This window comes from Nicotiana sylvestris, chromosome 1 (assembly GCF_000393655.2).
Source record: "Nicotiana sylvestris chromosome 1, ASM39365v2, whole genome shotgun sequence".
NCBI lineage: Eukaryota > Viridiplantae > Streptophyta > Magnoliopsida > Solanales > Solanaceae > Nicotiana > Nicotiana sylvestris.
In genome coordinates, this window is record NC_091057.1 from 42,488,007 (window position 1) to 42,495,795 (window position 7,789).

Below are 7,789 nucleotides of genomic sequence, written 5' to 3' on the forward strand. Positions count from 1 at the left end.
TTGCGCGCCGTAACAATGATACATTTGGATCGGGCTGCACGCCGTAACAACATTATATGTGGATCGGGATGCACACCGCAACAATGACACATTTGGATCGGGTTGCACGCCGCAACAATATTATATATGGATAGGGTTGCACGCCACAACAATGATATAATTGGATCGAGTTGCACGCCACAATAATGATATAATTGGATCGGGTTGCACGCCGCAACAATGTTGTTATGTGTTGGGATCGGGTTGCACGCCGCAACAAGTGATGATATAAAATGTTTATAGATTGGTTACAGGTTCCTTTTTATTTTGTTGTAAATTCTAAGTTATCCTTATGCCTTTTCTTGATTTACTGTTGATATTGATATACCCCTGCAGCATGTACCCCTCACATCTTTATTTGTTTATTCGTGTTTTATTTTCCGCTGTATATTATATAACTGCACAGGTTTATTTGGTAGTCTGGTCCTAGCCTCGTTACTACTTCGCCGAGGTTAGGCTAGGCACTTACCAGCACATGGGGTCGGTTGTATTGATGCTACACTCTGCACTATGTGCAGATTCTGGAGCAGCTTTTAGACAGTAACATTTGGGGTGGCTGCCTTCAGTCCAGTTAGAGATCCCGAGGTAGTCCTACAGGCATCCGCAGGCCCAGCGCTCTCTTCTATCTTATTATGTACTCTATTTTCATTTGATTTCGAGACAGATTGTATTTCTTTCAGACCTTATGTTGGCATTGTAGTACTAGCTTTGGTTATTTTATCATTTTAAGTCTTCCACTTGTTCTATTTATCGTTAATATTCGATGTTGATTATCTGTTAATCCAAATTGTTAAAAGGGGCTAATAAATGAGTTAATAATTCTACAATACGCGGCTTGCCTAACTTTCACGAGTAGGTGCCATCATGACTCCCGAGGGTGGAAATCCAGGTCATGGCAATACTTCTCCGGGTTCAGCTTCATGTTGTATTCTCTTAGTATGTCGAAAGTTTCCTGCAAATGTTTCAAATGGTCTTTTGCTTGTAGGGACTTAACTAACATATCGTCAATATAACCTCCATTGATTTCCCTATTTGTTCCTCGAATACTCGATTAACTAAGCATTGATATGTGGCGCTAGCATTTGTTAGCCCAAATGGCATCACGTTATAACAATAAGTGTCGTACTTAGTTATGAAAGAAGTTTTCTCTTGGTCGTCTAGGTCCATCCGTATTTGGTTGTACCCGAAATGAGCATCGAATAAGCTCAGTATCTCGTGTCCGGCCGTTGCATCGATCATTCGGTCGATGTTAGACAAAGGAAACGAGTCCTTCGGATATGCCTTATTCAAGTCCTTATAATCTATACACATCCTAAACTTGTTTCCTTTTTTAGCTACGACGAGTATGTTAGCTAGCCACTCCGGGTATTTGACCTCCCGAATAGAACCTATTTTTAAGAGTTTAGATACCTCGTTTTTTATGAATGCGTGCTTGATTTTGGACTGTGGCCTCCTCGTCTGTTTGATGGGGTGGAATTTCGGATCTAAGCTCAATTTATGAGTTGTTATCTCCGGTGGGATTCTTGTCATGTCTAAGTGGGACCAGGCAAAATAATCGGCATTAACTTTAAGGAAATCAACTAGTTTTTTCCTGAGCATGAGGGTTAGACCCGTGCCCAGATATACCTTTCTATCTAGTAGATGCTCGAACAATATGATTTGCTCCATTTCCTCGATCGTTGACTTGGTGATATCGGTGTCATCGGGTGCTACAAAAGATCTCGGGACCCCGAAATTATATTCTTCATCGGTGAGACGCTCCTCCCATTTCCCAAGCTCAGTTGAGTTCGAGATCTGTGATTGCTATTTGATGCCTTTCTCTTCGATCAGTTCCCTATTTTTTTATGTTGTGACGGGTGCTGGGGTCACCTCTTCGACGACGAACATTTCCTTTGCGGCTGGTTGCTTCCCGTATACTCGAATTTGATCCCCGTCAACAAGGGATATGCCATTGCTTGGAACCACATTATTATTTTCATCGTGGTGGCCTGACTCGGCGTAACACTCAAGTGAGGAGATTGGGGATTTGACATATTGTATAATCTTGAAATCAAACTTCAACGAACAAGCGTAAAATAGAGTGTGTTAAAGATCTGTATTAAATCACCATTATTATTCTTTGCCCCACGGTAGGTGCCAAATTATTTACCCTTATAAGTAATGATAATAGGTGAATTTAACTATAATTAGGCCCTAAATAACCATCTTCTTGTATAGTTTGGATGATAAAAGTGCTAACAAAATGTTCTTATTAGTGTTTTTCATGCTTTGCAGGTTATATATGACCAGAGAAGGCTATGGAGTACTTTTGGGATCAAATATAGAGAAAAAGAGGCCGATCGTAAAATTCCGTCAAGTAAACCACGCGAAACAGCTCAAGTCAGAACTGAAAGAGGACTGTCGCGGTTCCACCGCGACCGCGGCAGAACCGCGGTAGAAGATGGCTGCAGACAAAGTGAGAATCAGAGAGCATGTTTGGCCGCGGTTTGACCGTGACCGCGGTAGAACCGCGGCGGAGAACTTCAGGGACTAAAGTGCAAAACACGGGATTTTTAGCCCAAAACCCTATTTTAAACATTAGACTTCGCCCAAGAGAGGCATGTAATGTTTTAGAGAGTACTTTGGCAAGAAAAACAAGTGTGAGAGATCACCCAAAACATCATATTTTCTTCTTCTCTTTATTTTTCTTGCAATTTTGATCATGAATATTTTCATAGTTTATTTACCCATTGTCATGAGTAGCTAAATCCTTTGTCTGGGGTTTTGATGGAACCTATTGAAGGATGAACTTCTTGATTATGTTAATATAGTTTGCCAGTTTAATCTCTATTTGTTCAACTACGTGTTTATTGTAGTTAATTGACAGGATCCTCAATTAGCTGTGTAGGTTAGTGTGCATAACTCGGGAGAGAGTGCATATTTAGGTGATTGTTGAACAACACCACTCCCAAAGTATAAGAGGGATCTATAACCGAGGGTTTAAAGGCGGGATTAGGGATAACGAAGCCTTGGGTGCGATCTGAAGTGAGCTGCATTAAAAGTCAGCTAGCGTAGCTCGGGAGAGTGCGTCTAGTAAATTGTTGTGATTACTCGAGAGAGAATTACAACACGCAAAGTGCTCATGATCGGTAGAGAATACTTAGGCGAAATTATAGAAGACATAGAGGGAAGGATTCCGACAATTGAGGAAATCTTAACTCTAGACCTCCTTAATCTTCTCTCCAACCCGTAGTATCTTTAGTTGTTAATCTACTAATTTAATTATTTAATTAATTAGATATAAGAATCTTAATATTTATAACTTAGGAATTGTTAGAGCTTGTCTTCTTAGCAATATTGAACAGTTGTAGCTAAGCCTTAGTTCTCTGTGGGATTCGACTCCGGACTTGTAAACCGGATTATATTTACAACGACCGCATTGTCCTTTTATAAGGGATAGTTGGGCGTGATCAAATTTTGGCGCCGTTGACGGGGAACTAACGGTGTAGTTGTAAGTGTACATATTGCTAGGTTTCAAGTTTGAACTTTTATTTTATTTTTTAGTATTTGATTTTTTTTTAAATTTTATTTTAGTTTTATTTGAGAAACATGGCATCATGGAATTATGGGAATTTTGATGTTGGTAATTCTACTTTTAATCCTCCTTATGCATATTGTGAAGGAAACCACCCAGGGCAAAATTATCAAAATATTCCCGAGAACGAGTTTTGTGCACCAACTCAATCTTATGTGTGGAATGTGTGTGATATGTGTGGTGGTAAAGATGGTCACTTTCACGGTTGTGCTTATATTTCTTACCTTCCCCAACCTCTTACTTTGATGGTTCTTCTTTTTCTTGTGAAGTTAATAGGAACAAAGAACCCAGGTATGAGGACCTGAAAGAGATCGAGGATATGCTAAAGTGCCTTACGGAACAATATGATGAGATACAATTGCGGGTACAAAGGCAAGGGGCAACTATTCACAACTTGGAGGCTCAAGCGAATAAATTAATTGAACCTTGTAAAGTAAACAAGTTGACATTGTGGATAGTAGCCAATATGAGCATGAATTGGCTGTAGAAATTGCCATTCTACTAGAGGATTTAAAAAAATACGAGGATGAGCTAGAGGAGGAGGCTAGAGTAGAACACCAACAATCAATCGCACTAGAGTTTGAGGATGTCGATGTTGTAAGAGAGATACTAGAGTCAACCAAGGATATTGAGGATACATATTTAGTTGACTCTATTGTCATTAGTGTTGAGAATGTAGACAGTCCCAATGTTCATGTAGTTGAGCGCATTGGTCCTCACTCCAAGCATTTTTCCACATTGTGCTTAGATGATGATATGGAAATAGAGTCGTCCGAGCCATTTGAGGAGTCAAGGAATGAGGAACAAAGTGCTTACATTCTGGAATTCTTCTTGCCAGAAAGTCGGGATTACATACCTCATACAAAGGCCAAGGAGTGTAGAATACTACATTATTTCTTTGGGCCAGTTAGATTCATTCCACCGTCCCATGACCATAATCATAAGCTTGAATCAAAACTAGGGGTCCAATTCATATGTTCAAAGTGGAGGCAAAAAGTGATTCGTGTCGTGCCGCGATGTTAAATCAAGCGCTTGTTGGGAGGCAACCCAGCTTTACTGCTTTATTTTTTTATTTTTTTATTTTTAATTGTATTATGTTTGTAGTGTCGATTTTTAATTTTCTAGGAGCATGGAAAGCAAAGCTATTGGAAGAATGCAACAACAAACCAAATGGTTGGAACTAAGTGTGAGGTACCCGCACAAAGAACCAAGCTTGGGAGAAGTCTGAGTTACCCATGAGCTGCTAATGCTTCGGCCTTTGGCCTATCAGGGAGTCTCTTTTACCCTTTTATTAGTTATGGTGTGCATTGGGGACAATGCATAATTTTAAGTGTGGGGTGAGGAGATTGTCTGAGTGACTTTCTATGCTATTTTAGTTGTGTTAGTAATTGAATAATTATTTTTTTAAAATAGAAAAGAATGGACTTTTCCTGAGGACGGATCACTTGGACAGTACTCTTGAGGGAAGTAGTCCATGTAGTTTCTTTATTTTATTTTATTTTATTTTTTCTTTTTTAGGTAGTGTAGTAATTTTCCCTTGGTTTTTCTTTTGACCACGGTTCTTTTCCAAGGGCTTTTATTGAACCGGGTTAGGTAGATTTTTCGTTTGTAGTTTTAGGACCAAAATGGGTGAAGGCTAGAATGCAACCCTTGATGTACACACCTGAGAATAACAAAAACAAACATGAGGGTGCGACGTCTAGGCTCGTTTGTAGACTCGTAAATCTATGCCTTAATTTTGCACATCCTGTCTTGCTTGAACGCTCGTATGAGTGTGTTGATAAACTGATTCGGAATGAGTTACATGCCAAGTGTGTGTGAGCTATTACTTGTATTCTGTGCTTGCATGTGATACCTAGAACTTGCCCTGTGTGTTTGCAAAGCGAAATAGAAGTTGTTTGGTTTTAGAGATGATTGAGGCATTTCTTTGTGTAGCATGTATATTTGTGAATCCACCTGTATATATTGCCATAGTTAACCCCTTTGAGCCTGAAGCTTGTTCTTTGATAACCCTATAATGACCTATGTGTGTTTGAATAGTTTGATTGTTTGAACCTGTACCTCCTAGAAGCACTTGAATTACTAAAGAACATACAAAAGTCAAAGTGTGGGGTGGTAAGGAAGTAGGAAAAAGGGGAATCAGGAAAGAAATACTTGAATGGTGCAATGGATTTGTAAAAGTCTCAAAAAAAAAATAGTTGTATCTAAAGAAAAGTGGGGGTCACCTATGAACTAAAATGTGGAAGAACGAGTGGGCCATGGAAATTGAAATAAAAGGAAGTGTGTAGTAAAAGTGCTTAGGGAGGTTAGTCACTATATCCAAATATATCCTACTCGTCCCTTAGCCTACATTACAACCAAATAAAGACCTCTTGATCTTTGACTAAATAGCTCGATGTAGAGTACTACACTAGGGGCAAGCTTATGGTGTGTCTGTGTGGCATGTGAATGTTCTTTGCTGAGAGTGAGTGAATTCTTCCTATCTTTGGTTCCTTGTTGCTTGAATTTTATGTGTGTGGAACTTCTCTCAGAATTATGATGTGAGGGCATGTGACTCAGGAAGAAAAAGTGAGTTTTCACCTCTGTTAGAGTAACTAGAGTGAGCATGAGTGTATCATGGTGTTAGAGTCTTTATCTGAGGCGTGACTGTTGCACTGCTTAGGTTGTTCCTTCATAATGGCGGGTGTGGCATAAAAAAATTGGGTAATGCATCGAACGATTAGGCTTAGAAGTGTGGTTTAACTTGCTCGAGGACGAGCAAAGGTTTAAGTGTGGGGTGTTGATAATAGGTGAATCTAACTATAATTAGGCCCTAAATAACCACTTTCTTGTATAGTTTGGATGATAAAAGTGATAACAAAATGCTCTTATTAGTGTTTTTCATGCTTTGCAGGTTATATATGACCAGAGAAGGCTATGGAGTACTTTTGGGATCAAATATGGAGAAAAAGAGGCCGATCGGAAAATTCCGTCAAGTAAACCACGCGAAACAGCTCAAGTGAGAACTGAAAGAGGACTGCCGCGGTGCGGCAGAACCGCGGTGCGGCAGAACCGCGGTAGAAGATGACTGCAGACAAAGTGAGAATCAGAGAGCATGTTTGGCCGCGGTTTGACCGCGACCGCGGCAGAACCGCGGCGGAGGCGGAGAACTTCAGGGACTAAAGTGCAAAACACGAAATTTTTAGCCCAAAACCCTATTTTAAACATTAGACTTCGCCCAAGAGAGGCATGTAATGTTTTAGAGAGTACTTTGGCAAGAAAAATAAGTGTGAGAGATCACCCAAAACATCATATTTTTTTCTTCTCTTTATTTTTCTTGCAATTTTGATCATGAATATTTTCATAGTTTATTTACTCATTGTCATGAGTAGCTAAATCCTTTGTCTAGGGTTTTGATGGAACCTATTGAAGGATGAACTTCTTGATTATGTTAATATAGTTTGCCAGTTTAATCTCTATTTGTTCAACTACGTGTTTGTTGTAGTTAATTGACAGGATCCTCAATTAGCTCTGCCTAGTTAGTGTGCATAACTCGGGAGAGAGCGCATATTTAGGTGATTGTTGAACAACACCACTCCCAAAGTATAAGAGGGATCTATAATCGAGGGTTTAAAGGCGGGATTAGGGATAACGAAGCCTTGGGTGCGATCTGAAGTGAGTTGCATTAAAAGCCAGCTAGCGTAACTCGGGAGAGTGCGTCTAGTAAATTGTTGTGATTACTCGGGAGAGAATTACAACACGCAAAGTGCTCATGATCGGTAGAGAATACTTAGGCAAAATTATAGAAGACATAGAGGGAAGGATTCCGATAATTGAGGAAATCTTAACTCTAGACCTCCTTAATCTTCTCTCCAACCTGTAGTATCTTTAGTTGTTAATCTACTAATTTAATTATTTAATTAATTAGATATAAGAATCTTAATATTTATAACTTAGGAATTGTTAGAGCTTGTCTTCTTAGCAATATTGAACAGTTGTAGTTAAGCCTTAGTTCTCTGTGGGATTCGACTCCGGACTTGTAAACCGGATTATATTTGCAACGACCGCATTGTCCTTTTATAAGGCATAGCTGGGCATGATCAAGTAACAATTAATTTTATATGCGGTTTAAAGGCTACATGATTTAATTTAATACGAGTGATCAAAGAACAACAAGTAATTGAATTAAAGGAAAAC